Source organism: Callithrix jacchus, chromosome 3 (assembly GCF_049354715.1).
Source record: "Callithrix jacchus isolate 240 chromosome 3, calJac240_pri, whole genome shotgun sequence".
In the NCBI taxonomy this organism is placed as follows: domain Eukaryota; kingdom Metazoa; phylum Chordata; class Mammalia; order Primates; family Cebidae; genus Callithrix; species Callithrix jacchus.
The window spans coordinates 68,172,610-68,190,231 of record NC_133504.1 but is presented as its reverse complement, the minus strand read 5'-3'; the positions used below and the strand labels follow the sequence as shown (position 1 = coordinate 68,190,231).

Sequence of the window (17,622 nt, the reverse complement as noted above, 5' to 3'; positions counted from 1 at the left end):
CCATGTTATCCCTCCCCATGCTCCCCATCATGCTGTCCCTCCCCAAGCCACTCCCCCCAACTATCTCCAGTGAGTGATGCTCCTCTCCCTGAGTCCACGTGTTCTCATTGTTCAGCACCCGCCTATGAGTGAGAACATGCAGTGTTTGGTTTTCTGTTCTTGTGTCAGTTTGCTGAGGATGATGGTTTCAGATTCATCCATATCCCTACAAAGAACATAAAATCATTGTTTTATACAGCTGCATAGTATTCCATGGTGTATATGTGCCACATTTTCTTTGTTCAGTCTATCATTTATGGGCATTTGGGTTGGATCCGGGTCTCTGCTAATGTACATAGGGCTGCAATGAACATACGTGTGCATGTGTCTTTATAATAGAACAATTTATAGTCCTTTGCAATGGGATTGTTGGGTCAAATGGAATTTCTATTTCTAGGTTCTTGAGAAACCGTCACACTGTCTTCCACAATGGTTGAACTACTTTACACTCCCACCAACAGTCTAAAAGCATTCCTATTTCTCCACATCCTCTCCAGCATCTGTTGTCTCCTAATTTTTTAACGATTGCCATTCTTACTGGCATGAGCTGATACCTCAATGTGGTTTTGATTTGCATTTCTCTAATGACCAGTGATGATGAATACTTTTTCATGTTTGTTGACCTCATATGTCTTCTTTTGAAAAGTGTCTGTTCATACCCTTTGCCCACTTTTGAATGGGGTTGTTTTTTTCTTGTATATCTGTTTTAGTTCCTTGTAGATTCTGGATATTAGCCCTTGATCAGATGGTTAGATTGCAAGAATTTTTTCCCATTCTGTTGGCTGCAAGTTCACTCTAATGACTGTTTCTTTTGCTGTACAGAAGCTCTGAATTTTAATTAGATCCCATTTGTCCATCTTGGCTTTTGTGTCATTGCTTTTGGTGTTTTAGTCATGAAGTCCTTGCCTATGCCTATGTCTTGGATGGTTTTGCCTACATTTTCTTCTAGAGTTTTCATGGTGTTAGGTTTTGTGTTTAAATCTTTAATCCATCTGGAGTTAATTTAGTGTAAGGTGACAGGAAGGGGTCCAGTCTCTGCTTTCTGTACATTGCTAACCAGTTTTCCCAACACCATTTATTAAACATGGAGTCCTTTCCCCATTCTTGTTTTTGTTAGGTTTGTCCAAGTTCAGATTGTTGTAGATGTGTGGTGTTGCTTCTGAGGCCTCTGTTCTGGTCTATGTCTGTTTTGGTACCAGTAACATGCTGTTTTGATTAGTGTTGCCTTATAGTATAGTTTGAATTCCGGCAGTGTGATGATGCCTCTAGCTTTGCTTTTTTTTGCTTAGGATTGTCTTTGCTATGCAGGCTCTCTTGTGGTTCCATATGAAGTTTAAAGCGGTTTTTTCCAGTTCTGTGAAGATCATTGGTAGCTTGATGGGTATGGCATTAAATGTATTAATTACTTTAGGCAGTATGGCCATTTTCACAATATTAATTCTTCCTAACCATGAGCATGCAATGTTTTTCCATCTGTTTGTGTCCTCTCTTATTTCCTCAAGAAGTAGATTGTAGTTCTCCTTGAAGAGGTCATTTACATCCTTTGTTAGTTGTATTCCTAGGTATTTTATTCTCTTTGTAGCAACTGAATGGGAGTTTGCTCTTGATTTGGCTGTTTGTCTGCTATTGGTATATAGGAATGCTTGTGATTTCTGAATACTAATTTTATATCCTGAGATTTTGCTGAAGTTGCTAATCAGTTTGAAAAGATTTTGGGCTGAGATGATGGGGTCTTCTAAATATACAATCATGTCATCTGCAAATAGAGACAGTTTGACTTCCTGCTTTCCTAACTGAATACCCTTTATTTCTTTTTCTTGGCTGACTGCTTTGGCTAGAACTTCCAATACTATATTGAATACAAGTGGTGAGAGAGGGCATCCTTGTCTAGTGCCTGATTTCAAAGGGAATGTTTCCAGATTTTGCCCGTTCAGTATATTGGCTGTAGGTTTTTCATAAATAGCTCTTATTATTTTATGATATGTTCCATTGATACCTAGTTTACTGAGAGATTTTAGCATAAAGGGCTGCTGAATTTTTTTCAAAGGCCTTCTCTGCATCTACTGAGATAATCTTGTGGTTTTTGTCTTTGGTTCTATTCATGTGATGGATTACATTTATGGACTTGCATATGTTGAACCAGCCTTGCATCCCTGGGATGAAGCCTACTTGATTGTGATGAATAAGCTTTTTGATGTGCTGTTGCAGTCAGTTTGCCAATATTTCATTGATGATTTTTGTGTCAATGTTCATCATGGATATTGGCCTGAAGTTTTCTTTTTCAGTTGAGTCTCTGCCTGGTTTTGGTATCAGGATGATGTTGGTCTCACAGAATGAGTTAGGGAGGATTCCCTCTTTTTGTATTGTTTGGCATAGTTTCAGAAGGAATGGAATCAACTTCTCTTTGTACATCTGGTAGAATTTGACTGTGAACCTGTCTGGATCTGGACTTTTTTTGCTTGGTAGGCCTCAACTTCATCCCTTATTATTGGTCTATTCAGGGTTTTGACTTTTTCCTTGTTTAGGCTTGGTAGAGTGAACATGTCCAGGAATTTATGCATTTCTTCCAGGTTTACTGGTTTATGTGCATAGCATTGCTTCTAATAATCTCTGATGATGGTTTGAATTTCTGTGGAATTTGTGGTGATATCCCCTTTATCGTTTTTTATTGCATCTATTTGATTCTTCTCTCTCTTTTTTTTAATTAGTCTGGCTAGTGGTCTATTTTGTTGATCTTTTAAAAACCGTCTCCTGGATTTATTGATTTTTTGAAGGGATTTTTGTGTCTCTATCTCCTTCATTTCTGCTCTGACCTTAGTTATTTCTTGTCTTCCACTAGTTTTTGAGTTTTTTTGATCTTGCTCCTCTAGCTCTTTCAATTTTGATGATAGGGTGTTGATTTTAGATCTTTCCTCGCTTCTCTGGTGGGCATTTATTGTTATAAATTTCCCTCTTCACACTGCTTTAACGGCGTCCCAGAGGTTCTGGTAAGTTATGCTTTCATTCTGATTGGTTTCAAAGAACATCTTTATTTCTGCCTTCATTTCATTGTTTATCCAGTCAGCACTCAGAAGCAAGTTGTTCAGTTTCCGAGTAGTTGTACAGATTTGAGTAAGTTTCTTAATCCTTAGTTCTAAACTGATTGTGCCGTGGTCTGTGAGACTGTTTATTATGACTTCCATTCTTTTGCATTTGCTGAGGAGTGTTTTGCTTCAATTATGTGGTTATTTTTAGAGTAAGTCCTATGTGGCGCTGAGAAGAATGTATATTCTGTGGATTTGGGGTGCAGTGTTCTGTGTATGTCTATGAGGTCTGCTTGGTCCAGATCTGCATTCAAGCCCTGATGTCCTTGTTAATTTTCTGTCTCGATCTGTCTCATATTGAGAGTGGAGCGTTGAAGTCTCCCACTATTATTGTGTGGCAGCCTAAATCTCCTTGTAGGTCAATAAGAACTTGCTTTATCTATTTGGGTGCTCCTGTGTTGGGTGGGTATTTATTTAGGATAGTTAGTTCTTCTTGTTGGATTGATCTTTTTTACCATTATGTAATGCCCTTCTTTGTCTCTTTTGATCTTTGTTGGTTTGAAGTCCTTTTTATCAGAGACGAGGAGACTAGGATTGCAAACTCTGCTTTTTTTATTCTCCATTTGCTTGGTAAATATTCTCCCATCCCATTATTTTGAGTCTATGTGTGTCTTTACACATGATGGGTTTCCTGACTACAGCATACCAAAGGGTCTTGACTTATTATCCAGTTTGCCAGTCTGTCTTTTGATTGGGGTGTTTAGGCCATTTACATTCAATGTTAATATTGTTATGTGTGAATTTGATCCTGCCATTTTGTTACTGGTGGGTTTTCTTGCCCATTAGTTGACTCATTTTCTCCATTGTATTTTTAGTCTTTGCCATTTGGGGTGCTTTTGCAGTGACTGGTACTTGTTCCTTTCCAGGAACAAGTGTTTAGTGTTTTTTTCAGGAGCTCTTGTCAGGCAGGTCTGGTGGTGATGAAATCTCTCAGTAATTGCTTGTTCATAAACGATTTTATTTCTCTTTCACTTATGAAGCTTAGTTTTACTGGATATGAAATTCTGGGTTGAAAGTTTTCTTTAAGGATGTTGAATATTGGCTCCTACTCTCTTCTGGCTTGTAGGGTTTCTATGGAGAGATCCGCTGTGAGTCTGTTTGGCTTCCCTCTGTGGGTGACCTGTCCTTTCTCTCTGGCTGCCCTTAGCATTTTTTCCTTCATTTCAACCCTGGTGAATCTGATGATTATGTGCCTTGTGTTTGCTCTTATTGAGGAATATTTTTGTGGAGTTCTCTGTATTTCTTAAATTTGAATGTTGGACTGCCTTGCTAGGCTGGTTAAGTTCTCCTGGATAATATCCTGGAGTGTGTTTTCCAGCTTGGATTCATTCTCCCCATCACCCTCAGGTACACTGATTAAGCATAGATTAGGTCCTTCCACATAATCCCATATTTCTTGGAGGCTTTGTTCACTTCTTTTCACTCTTTTTTCTCTTGTCTTCCCTTCTCTTTTTATTTCATTGTGTTGATCTTCAATCTTTGATATCCTTTCTTCTGCTCCATTGATTTGGCTATTAAAATTTGTGTTTGCTTCACGTAGTTCTCGTGCTGTGTTTTTCAACGCCATCAAGTATTTTATGCTCTCTAAATTATACTGGTTAGCATTTCATCTAACCTTTTTTCAAGGTTTTTAGTTTCTTTGCACGTGTTCCTTTAGTTCAGAAACATTTATTACCCATCTTCTGAAGCCTGTTTCTGTCAATTCATCATAATCTTTCTCGGTCATGTTGCACTCCTGTGTAACAACTCAGGAGTTGTAATCCCTTGAGGGAGAAGAGGCGCTCTAATCTTTGATGGTTTCATCTTTTTTATGCTGTTTTTTCCCCGTCTTCATGGATTTACCTGGCTCTGATCTCAGGGAGCTGCTTGATGGGGTCGCTTGTCTGCCTGTGGTGGTGCTACCGGGTTTCCAATGACTCCTTCAGGTTACTAAGTATGCTTCCTATGTCTTTTTTGTTTACAGTGGGAGGTTAGGCCCATCTCTTCTGCTGACCTGGAGGCACTGCTGGATAGTCAAGAACACCACCCCGTTACTACAGAGGCTTCCTGTGTTTTTTTTGTTAAAACATGAAGCCTGGTCCTGCCTCTTTAATGGTGGGTTGGCCTTTCCTCCACGGAGCTGGATCATTCAGTATTCAGCTCAGACTGAGGCACTGGCTGCGCAACCCATCAATTAGTGCTTCAGCCCTCTGGAGTTTGTGGGGGAGGAGAGAGATTCACCTGGTCGCACCATCTGTCTTGCCACTTTCAGCTCCCTCTCTCTCCAGGCAGGGGGAGAAGGCAATACCTTGGTTTGCAGGCTCTCCTGGCTGGCTTATAGATTTATGTGTTTGCTTAGATCTGTGCAACAATTATTAAACTGTGCAACAATTATTAAACAGTGTCCTGGATTATTATTCAACTCTGTGCTTATAATTCCTAATGCTTGAATGGCAAAGATCCCCTGTTCTGTGTATTGCTGAGGCTTTGGGGGAAGCACTGTATCTGGACTGGGGTGCTGGAGGGGGAGCCTCTGATTCACTGGTCAGATGTACTTTCAGGGTGAAGCAGCACCCCTCCACCTTGGTCTGCTCTGGCTGGGCTTTGCTCACCATCCCACCAAACTGGTTGAAATATACCTGGTGCCTTGGTTAAAGCTAGGAGATCTCTAGATTTCTGCATCTCTCTTGCTGGGTGTTGTGCACCAGAGTTCTGTCTATTTGACCATCTTGTTCCTTTATCACCTTTTTACTTTCTTAATGGTGTCTTAAAACATAAATTCTTTCATATTTAAGTGGCCAGTTTGTCAGTTATTTCCTTTATGATTAGTCCTCATGTCCTGTTTAAGCCATCTTGTCTACTATAAGTTCATAAACTTGTTCCCTCAAATTTTATTATAAAAGCTTTATTTTACCTTAACATTTAGATATGCAATAAATTCAGAAGTGACATATAAGAGTAGTTTGGGTAGAGATCAAAATTCATACTTCTTTATCTATATGAAAGTCTAGTATGTGTAGAGTTATTTCCAAACTTTATTCTGTTTAACTTGCTTGTTTCCTTGGACAATATCATACTAACCAAATGATTATAGCTTTACAGTAAATATTAAGATCTGGTAGTATCTGTTTCTCCGAGTAGTTGTTCTGCAAGATTGTCTTAGCTCCTCTTCTCCTTCTTTATATACATTTTGAAAACATAATAGTTCTACTTTTAGTTTTCAAAGGAACTTCCATACTGTTCTCCACAGTGGCTAAACTAACGTACATTTCTACCAACAGTATATGAGGGTTCTGCTTTCTCCACATCCTCACCAGCATCCATTATTGCTTGTCTTTAGGATAAAAGCCATTGAAACTGGGGTGAGATGGTATCTCACTGTAGTTTTGACTTACATTTCTCTTAATGATTATTTATGTTTAGCATTTTTTCATACACTTGTTGGTCAGTTGTATGTCATTTTTCAGCTTATTTGCTCACTTTTTACTTGGATTTTTCTTTCAACGGTTGAATTGTTTGAGTTTCTTGCATATTCTGATATTTATCTCTTGTCAGATGAATAGTTTTCAAATACTTTCTCCCATTTTGCAGGATTTTTCTTCATTCTGTTGATTGTTTCCTCTACAATACATAAACTTTTAAGACTAATATAATCCCATTTGTCTATTTGTCTATTTTTGTTTTTCTTGCTTGTGCCTTTGAGGTCTTCTCCATAAAATATTTACCCAGGAAAATTTCCTGAAACATTTATGTTTTTGTCCACCAGTTTCATAGTGTCAGGCATAACATTTTTTTTTTTTAGTCCATTTTGTGTTGATTTTTGTATATGCTGAGAGACAGGGGGGTTTTACTTTTTGCAAATGAATATCCAGTTTTTTTCAGCACTATTTTTTTATCTGCAGATGGCAATTTTTAAATTTTAAGTTCTCAAATATATGTGCAGAACGTGCAGATTTGTTACATAGGTATAAATGTGACATGGTGGTTTGTTGTACCTATCAACCTGTCATCTAGGTTTTAACTCTGCATGCATTAGGCATTAGGTATTGGTCCTCCCCTTATCTGCCACTCTGTGACAGGCCCTGGTGTGTGATGTTTCTCTCCCAGTGTGCATGTGTTCTCATTGTTCAACTCCCCCTTGTGAGTGAGAACATGTGGTGTTTGCTTTTCCGTTCATGTGTTAGGTTGCTGAGGATGATGGTTTCCAGCTTCATATCCCTGCAAAGGACATGAATTCATTCTTTTATATGGCTGCATAGTATTCCATGGAATATAAGTGCCACATTTTCTTTATCCAGTCTATCATTGATGAGCATTTGGGTTGGTTCCAAGTCTTTGCTTCTGTAAACAGTGCTGCAATAAACATACGTGTACATGTGTCTTTATAGTAGTATGATTCATATTGCTTTGGGTATATAAGTAACGGGATTGCTGAGTCAAGTGGAATTTCTGGTTCTAGATCCTTGAGGAATCACCATACTGTCTTCCACAATGGTTAAATGAATTTACACTCCCACCAGCAGTGTAAAAGCATTTCTATTTCTCTGCAGCCTCGCCAGCATCTGCTGTTTCCTGACTTTTAAACGAGTGCCATTCTAATTGATATGAGATAATAGCTCATTAAGTTTTGATTTGCATTTCTCTAATGAACAGTGATAATGAGCCTTTTTTCATGTTTGTTGTCCACATGTCATCTTTTGAGAAGTGTCTGTTCATACCCTTTGCCCACTTTTTGATGTGGTTGTTTTTTTCTTATAAATTTGTTAAAGTTCCTTGTAGATTCCAGATGTTAAAACTTTGTCAGATGGGTAGCTTGCAAAAATTTTCTCCATTCTGTAGGTTGCCTGTTCACTCTGATAATAGTTTCTTTGGCTGTGTGGAACCTCTTTAGTCTAACTGGATCTCATTTGTCAATTTTGGCTTTTGTTGCAATTGCTTTTGGTGTTATAGTAATGAAGTCTTTGCCCATTCCTATGTCCTAAATGGTAATGGCTAGGTTTTCCACTGGGAGCTTTTTGGTTTTCGCTTTTACATTTAAGTCTTTGATCCATCTTGAGATGATTTTTGCATAAGGAGTAAAAAGGGGATCCAGTTTCTGTTTCTGCTTGTGACTAGCCAGTTTCCCCAGCACCATTTATTAAATAGGTAATTCATTCCTCATTGCTTGTTTTAATTGGTTTATTGAAGATCAGATGGTTGTAGATATGTGCAGCTATTTCTGAGGTCTCTATTGTGTTCCATTGGTCTACATATCTGTTTGGTACCAGTCCCATGCTGTTTTTGTAACTGTGGCATTGTAGTATAGTTTGAAGTGAGGTAGCACAATGCCACCATTCTCTTTGCTTAGGATTTTCTTGGCTATACAGTCTCTTTTCTGGTTCCATATAAAAATTCAAAGAATTTTTTTTTCTAGTTCTGTGAAGAATGTCAATGGCAGCTTGATAAAAATATCAGTGAATCTATAAATTACTTTGTGTAGCAAAGTACTGATTCTTCCTACTCATGAGCATGGAATGTTTTTCCATTTGTTTATGTCCTTTTGAGCAGTGGTTGTAGTTCTCCTTGAAGAGATCCTTCATGTCCCTTGTAAGTTTTATTCCTTAGGTATTTTATTCTCTTTGTAGCAATTGTAAATGGGAGTTCACTCATGTTTTGGCTGTCCACTTGTCTATTATTGGTGTGTAGAAATGCTTGTGATTTTTGCACATTGATTTTATATCCTAAGAAGTTGCTGAATTTGCTTATCAGCTTAAGGAGTTTTAAGGCTGAGACGATGGGATTTTCTAAATACATAATCATGTTATCTGCAAACAGAGACAATTTTACTTCCTCTCTATTTGAATTCTCTCTCTCTCACCTAATTGCTTTGGCCAGAACTTACAATACTATGTTGAATAGGAGTGGTGAGCGAGAGCATCCCTGCCTTGTACGGATTTTCCAGAAAATGTTACCAGCTTTTGGCCATTCAGTAGAATATTGGCTATGGGGATGTAATAAATAGCTATTATTTTGAGATATGTTTCATCAATACCTAGTTTATTGAAAGTTTTTAACTATGAAGCAGCATTGAATTTTACCAAAGACCTTTTCTGCATCTATTGAGATAATCATGTGGTTGTCACTGGCTGTTTATTTGATAGAATAGGTTTATTAATTTGCATATGTTGAACCAGCCTTGCATCATAGGGAAGAAGCTAGCTTTGTTGTGGTGGATAAGCTTTTTGCTGTGCTGCTGGATTCAGTTTGCCAATATTTTATTGGGGATTTTTGCATTAATGTTTATCAGAAATATTGGCCTAAATTTTTTTTTTTTGTGTGTGTGTGTCTCTCTCTCTCTCTGCTAAGTTTTGGATTCAGGATAATGCTGGCCTCACTGAGGTAAAAAGAAGTCCTTCCTTTTCTATTGCTTGGAATAGTTTCAGCAGAAAGGAAACCAGCCCTTTTTTGTACCTCTGGTGGAATTTGGCTGTGAATCTGTCTGGTTCTGGGCTTTTTTTTTTTTTTTTTTAGTTGGTAGGGTATTAATTATTGCCTCAATTTCAGAACTTGTTATTGGTCTATTCAGGAATTTAACTTCTTCCTAGTTTAGTCTTGGGAAAGTATATATGTTCGGGAATTTACCCATTTCTTCTAGATTTTTCTTATTTATTTGCATAGAGGTGTTTATAGTGTTCTTTGATGGTAGTTTGTATTTCTGTGGGATCACTGGTGATATCCCCTTAATCATTTCTTATTGTGTTTGATTCTTCTCTCTTTTATTCCTTATTAGCCAGGCTAGCAGTCTATCTTATAATCTTTAAAAAAAAAAAAAAACAGTTCCTGGATTCATTGATTGTACTGAATAAAAGTGGTGAAAGAGGGCGTCCTTGTCTAGTGCCGGATTTCAAAGGGAATGCTTCCAGTTTTTGCCCATTCACTATGATATTGGCTGTTGGTTTGTCATAAATAGCTTTTATTACTTTGAGATACGTTCCACCGATACCGAGTTTATTGAAGGTTTTTAGCATAAAGAGCTGTTGAACTTTGTCAAATGCCTTCTCTGCATCAATTGAGAATCATGTGGTTTTTGTTTTTGGTTCTGTTTATGTGGTGAATTACGTTTATAGACTTGCATACGTTGAACGAGCCTTGCATCCCTGGGATGAATCCTACTTGATCATGATGGATAAGTTTTTTAATGTGCTGTTTCAATCGGCTTGCCAGTATTTTATTGAAGATTTTTGCATCTATGTTCATCATAAATACTGGCCTGAAGTTTTCTTTTCTTGTTGGGTCTCGGCCGAGTTTTGGTAAAAGGATGCTGTTGGTCTCATAAAATGATTTGGGAAGGATTCTCTCTTTTTGGATTATTTCGAATAGTTTCAGAAGAAATGGTACCAGCTCCTCTTTGTGTGTCTGGTAGAATTCGGCTGTGAACCCATCTGGACCTGGGCTTTTTTTGTGTGGTAGGCTCTTAATTGCTGCCTCAACTTCTGACCTTGTTATTGGTCTATTCATAATTTCAGCTTCCTCCTGGTTTAAGCTTGGGAGGACACAGGAGTCCAGGAATTTATCCATTTCTTCCAGGTTTACCAGTTTATGTGCATAGAGTTGTTTGTAATATTCTCTGATGATGGTTTGAATTTCTGTGGAATCTGTGATGATTTCCCCTTTATCATTTTTTATTGCATCTATTTGGTTGTTCTCTCTTTCTTTTTTATCAATCTGGCTAGTGGTTTGTCTATTTTGTTGATGTTTTCAAAAAACCAGCTCTTGGATTATTTCAAAATAAACAAATGGGACCTAATCAAACTCCACAGCCTCTGCACGGCAAAAGAAACAGTCACTAGAGTGAATCGTCAGCCAACAATATGGGCAAATTTTTTGCAGTCTACCCATCTGACAAAGGGCTGGTATCCAGAATTACTAAGAACTCAAACAGATTTACAGGAAAAAAACAAAAAAGGCCATTCAAAAATGGGCAAAGGATATGAACAGACACTTTACAAAAGAAGACATACATGAGGCCAACAAACATGAAAAAATGCTCATCATCACTGGTCATTAGAGAGATGCAAATCAAAACCACATCGAGATACCATCTCACGCCAGTTAGAATGGCGATCATTAAAATATCTGGAAACAACCGATGCTGGAGAGGATGTGGAGAAAAAAGAAACACTTTTACACTGTTGGTGGGAGTGTAAATTAGTTCAACCATTGTGGAAGACAGTGTGGCGATTCCTCAAGGCCTTAGAAATAGAAATTCCATTTGACCCAGCAATCCCATTACTGGGTATATATCCAAAGGACTATAAATCGTTCTACTATAAGGACACATGCACACAAATGTTCATTGCAGCACTGTTTACAATAGCAAAGACCTGGAACCAACCCAAATGCCCACTGACGACAGACTGGATTGGGAAAATGTGGCACATATACAAAATGGAATATTATGCAGCAATCAAAAATGATGAGTTTGTGTCGTTTGTAGGGACATGGATGAATCTGGAGAACATCATTCTCAGCAAACTGACATAAGAACAGAAAATGAAATACCGCATATTCTCACTCATAGGCGGGTGATGAATGAGAACACATGGACACAGGGAGGGGAGTACTAAACACTGGGGACTATTGGGGGGAAAAGGGGAGGGCCAGCGGGGGGGGGGAGCTGGGGAGGGATAGCCTAGGGAGAAATGCCAAATGTGGGTGAAGGGGAGAAAGGAAGCAAAACACACTGCCATGTGTGTACCTATGCAACTGTCTTGCATGTTCTGCACATGTACCCCAAAACCTAAAATGCAATAAAAAATTTAAAAAAAATGTAATTTTCAAATAACTGTTATCTGATGACAGTTGGCACAAACTCCTACACATTGTACAAGACATGCCAAATTCTTTCCTGCCTCAAGGCTCCTTCTTGGTCTGTTCTTTGGCTTTTTTTTTTTTCTGTCCCAACTTGAATGTTACTGCCTTAGAAAGGTCTTCTATGACCTTTCTATCAAAAATGGGTCTCTACCATCACCAACTCCACAGCAACATACATATTAACCTCTATCTCAGCACCTTGCTTATTTCTTTCATAGGATACTATAATTTTAACTACTTCATTCATTCATTCATTCACATCTCTTTCATTCATTCATATTTCTTCTACTGCAGAAGGATCCTTTGTCTATGTTATTCATAGTCCTGTCCACAGAGCTTACCAAGCATAGGCAGGAACTCGAATTGCATTGAATGAGTAAATTAATGTTGAATAAGTGAATATATTTGGACTATGATGTCTTTCCCCTCCATAGCCTCTTTGGCACTAAGCTTTTATATGTATTCCTTCCTTTCTTTTTATTCTGGCTTACCTATCTTCTTTTTTCCACCAGCATACTACCTCAATATTTTTTGTTTTAATTTTGGGTACAAAGGGGTACCCAAAGAAAGAGAATTCCCAAGCCAGAAGAAGACAATATTTTTAGGCAACCTTTCAGAGAAAATAAACTTATTTTTAATATTTTATCCTGTCCCCTCAGGAAGTACCAAGAGAACAAAGCACTAACCTTAGCACCCTCAGTAGACACATGTACTGGTGTGGCATAGATAACAAAGAGGATTCAATTAGCCAGGAGATGAAAAAAAGAAAAAAGCAAGTATTCAAGAAAAAAAAAATGTAATAAAGGACTGGAAAAAAAAGGAAATTTTCCACTAGCTTTTTAAAATAAAATCATTTTTGTATCTTGAATATTTGTCACTTAGTGCCTACTACTATACTTCAGAGAGCAATGCCACTTGAAATACTTTTTTTTTTTTTTAATTTTTTATTGCATTTTAGGTTTTGGGGTACATGAGCAGAGCATGCAAGACAGTTGCGTAGGTACACACATGGCAGTGTGTTTTGCTTCCTTTCTCCCCTTCACCCACATTTGGCATTTCTCCCCAGGTTATCCCTCCCCACCTCCCCCTCCCACTGGCCCTCCCCTTTTCCCCCCAATAGTCCCCTGTGTTTAGTACTCCCTCCCTGTGTCCATGTGTTCTCATTTTTCATCACCCGCCTATGAGTGAGAATATGCAGTGTTTCATTTTCTGTTCTTGTGTCAGTTTGCTGAGGATGATGTTCTCCAGATTCATCCATGTCCCTACAAACGACACAAATTCATCATTTCTGATTGCTGCATAATATTCCATGGTGTATATGTGCCACATTTTTCCAATCCAGTCTATTATCAATGGGCATTTGGGTTGATTCCAGGTCTTTGCTATTGTAAACAGTGCTGCAATGAACATTCGTGTACATGTGTCCTTATAGTAGAACGGTTTAAGGAAATACTTTTTACTTATATAGAAAACACAAAATAACCCAAGACAACTGAATTTCACAACCCTGAAAAAAATCATTCAATAAGCTAGCCATTTAAAGTATCTCCTAAAAGTTACATACAATTATAATGAAGGGAAGAGACAATTGAATTATGAAAGTATAATGAGCCAAACATTTAATATATTAAATATATAAACTATTAAACACATTGGAAGATTTCAACTTTTACCTTATGTCCTCAAAATTTATGTAAAGCTAGTTATCATAAAGGTAACATATTCCCCTAAGAACAGTAAGCTTCAAAATGGTTATCTTAAGGCAATTCTGAAAACTTACTTTGATCCAAAGCAAGCCTAAATATCATTATGTAATGAAAGCATTAAAGAATTTTCACCATTACACATAACAAAGTTTATATAGAAAAATCATGTTTCAAGTTCCAGCTTAAAATACAAGAAATAAATATCAAATTCCTGTTGCTTTGTTTTTCCAGTATTGCAAAAAGACTTCATAAAGTATGTTCATTTCACACAACTCCTGGCAATTTTATGGCAACTACTGTAAGGACTTTAGGACTTTATCTTGAAAAACAAAACTAAAAATAATTAACTACTTGTATTTCCCAAGTTTATCATGACTTTTCACATCTCCGTGACTTTCACTTTATTTGACAATATAGAGTTAAAATCATGTTGGAAGATAAATGGTTAGGAGGGAAGGAAAAAGAAGAGGAACATAGTTGTTTCATTCACTCAAATATTTATCAAATGCCTACTGACCAGAACTGTTCTAGGCATCTGAGAAACATGGCTAAACAAAAAAAGAATATACCAATTTATGAAGGATTTCTGCTGCCAGTAGCAACAATTAAATTACAGTGATAAGATATATGAGCTAGTGCTCCTGGATCCCACATACTCATTGACAATGGTTTCCTCCTACTTCTTCCTTTACTACAAAACATACAGAGAACAAACTTAAAAAAAATTCTCCTGAACATAAACGAAAATAATATATCTGAGATAAAGAATCCTCTAGGGGTGCACTACATATAGCCAAAGATATGGGCATCATTGCTAGAAAGCAGATTAATCTTCTTCTCATGCTGTCATATCATCTCCTCTCTTACTACTGCAAACTATGCAGTGAAAAGCAACAAAAGCCAAAATAGACAAATGGGACCTAATCAAACTCCACAGCTTCTGCACGGCAAAAGAAACAGTCACTAGAGTGAATTGGCAACCAACAGAATGGGAAAAAATTTTTGCAGTTTACCCATCTGACAAAGGGCTGATATCCAGAATTTACAAAGAACTCAAACAGATTTACAGGAAAAAAACAAACAAGCCCATTCAAAAGTGGGCAAAGGATATGAACAGACACTTTACGAAAGAAGACATATATGAGGCCAACAGTCATATGAAAAAATGCTCATCGTCACTGGTCATCAGAGAGATGCAAATCAAAACCACATTGAGATACCATCTCACGCCAGTTAGAATGGCAATCATTAAAAAATCTGGAGACAACAGATGCTGGAGAAGATGTGGAGAAAAAGGAACACTTTTACACTGTTGGTGGGAGTGTAAATTAGTTCAACCATTGTGGAAGACAGTGTGGCAATTCCTCAAGGCCTTAGAAATAGAAATTCCATTTGACCCAGCAATCCCATTACTGGGTATATATCCAAAAGACTATAAATCGTTCTACTATAAGGACACATGCACACGAATGTTCATTGCAGCACTGTTTACAAGAGCAAAGACCTGGAATCAACCCAAATGCCCATTGATAATAGACTGGATTGGAAAAATGTGGCACATATACACCATGGAATATTATGCAGCAATCAGAAATGATGAGTTTGTGTCATTTGTAGGGACATGGATGAATCTGGAGAACATCATCCTCAGCAAACTGACACAAGAACAGAAAATGAAACACCGCATATTCTCACTCATAGGCGGGTGATGAAAAATGAGAACACATGAACACAGGGAGGGGAGTACTAAACACAGGGGTCTATTGGGGGGAAAAGGGGAGGGCCAGTGGGAGGGGGAGGTGGGGAGGGATAACCTGGGGAGAAATGCCAAATGTGGGTGAAGGGGAGAAAGGAAGCAAAACACACTGCCATGTGTGTACCTACGCAACTGTCTTGCATGCTCTGCTCATGTACCCCAAAACCTAAAATGCAATAAAAATATATATATATTAAAAAAAAAAAAAAAAAAAGAAAATATCTTTGAAACTTAAAACAAAAAAAGAAAAGCAAGATCCCTGGGGATGGGAGTCTAAAAACAGCAACATGTTTTGAAGATATGGAGGATGGCAGAAGAATCTTGGGCAGTAGCAATATGTTATGACTAAAGGGATAGAAATCAAGATTTGTTTGCAAGACAACAAAAATAGTACACATAAGAGAAGAATGGGTAGCTTCAGAGAAGTAAAGCAGTTATAATTCTTCCAAAGAGAACACTCTTGTAAAGGAAGATGTGTCCCTACCAGGTCTGGTACTCTTGGGCTTTAATTAGTATAATCATAATGCATAATGCAGGTACATCTGAAAGGCTGGAGTCACCACTATGTTGTTATCTTTCATAATTAAGTCAACCATAGCTTTCCACAGATATGCTGCATTACCCATACTCAGAGTCATCTGGAGCTTTTACACACACACACACACACACACACACACACACACATATATTTTACTCTTCTGTTCAGACCTATTCCACAAGACACTAAACAGAAACAAAAATCTTAAGATTATGAGCAAAACTTAGAAGCTGTTGAAATATGAAAGATTTTCTATCGCTTAAATTATTACAGTTCTTAAGTATGCATAAAAATTAAATATTATAATAAAAACAATATCATGATTATAACAGTAAACAGTGAATTAATAGCTTCAAGACACTGCGGACTCTGAATCTGGTCTCTGGAAATAAAAGCATAGAGCAGTCAGCTAAATATTGAACATACATTGAAAAGTATCCATAAGAATAAGTAATCAAGCCAACCAAACAAACTATTCCTTTTTAATACTAAAACCAAGTTCTTTACTTTTAATATCTTAAAAACAATTTTAGTTCTGTATTAGTCCATTCTTGCACTGCTATAAAGAAATACTTAAGACTGGATAATTTATAAGGAAAAGAGGTTTAATTGGCTAATTGCTCCATAGGCTGTATAGGAAGCCTGGCTGGGGAGGCCTCAGGAAACTTTCAGAAAGCAGAAGGAGAAGGGAAAGCAGGCACATCTCACATGGCTGGAGCAGGAAAAAGAGAGAAAAAGGGTGAAGTGCACTTCATCCTTACGAACAAGCAGATTTCATGAACTCACTCACTATCACCAAGAACAGCAAGGAGGAAATTTGCCCATGATCCAGTCACCTCCCACCAGGCCTCTCCTTCAACACTGGTGATTACAGTTCAACATGAGATTTGGGTGGGGACAGAAATCCAAACCATATCACTCACCCTCGGCCCTTCCCAAATCTAATATTCTTTTCACACTAGAAAATACAATCATCCCTTCTCAACAGTCCCCCAAGTCTTTACTCTTTCTAAAACATAGCAAGAATGACTTTTACTCTAGTTCTCAGTAAGTTCCTCATCTCCATCTGAGACCTCCTCAGCCTAGACTTCACTGTCCATATCACTATCAGCATTTTGGTTATGAGAATTCAACAAGTCTCTTGTACGCTCCAAACTTTCCTTTATCTTCCTGTCTTCTTCTGACCTCTCCAAACTTTTCTAACCTCTGCCCATTATGCAGTTCCAAAGTCGCTTTCCATTTTCAGGTATCTATATAGCAACACCCACTCACTGGTACAAATTTTCTGTATCAGTCTATCCTCACACTGCTGTAAAGAAATATCTGAGACTGGGCAATTTATAAAGAAAAAAGGCTTAGTTGGCTCATGGTTCTGCAGGCTGTACAGGAAGCAAGGCTGGGGAGGCCTCAGGAAATGTTCAATCATGGCAGAAGACGAAAGGGAAGCAGGAATGTCTTACATGGCCAGAGCAGGAGGAAGAGAGAGGATGGGGAGGTGCTACATATTTTAAACCACCAGCTCTCATGACAACTGACTCACTATCATGAGAAGGGAAAGGGGAAATTCGCCCCCATGATCCAATCACCTTCCACTTGGCCCCTTCCTCTAACACTGGAGATGACAATTCAACATGAGATTTGGGCAGGGACATAGATCCAAACCATATT

The 17,622-nt window shown here is 37.9% G+C and overlaps 1 protein-coding gene across 5 annotated transcripts in view; it reads right to left on the bottom strand.

Moving 5' to 3' along the window:
• Positions 1-17,622, bottom strand: part of SCLT1 (sodium channel and clathrin linker 1) — a 245,784-nt gene that overhangs the window by 197,604 nt on the left and 30,558 nt on the right. The window lies entirely within an intron of this gene.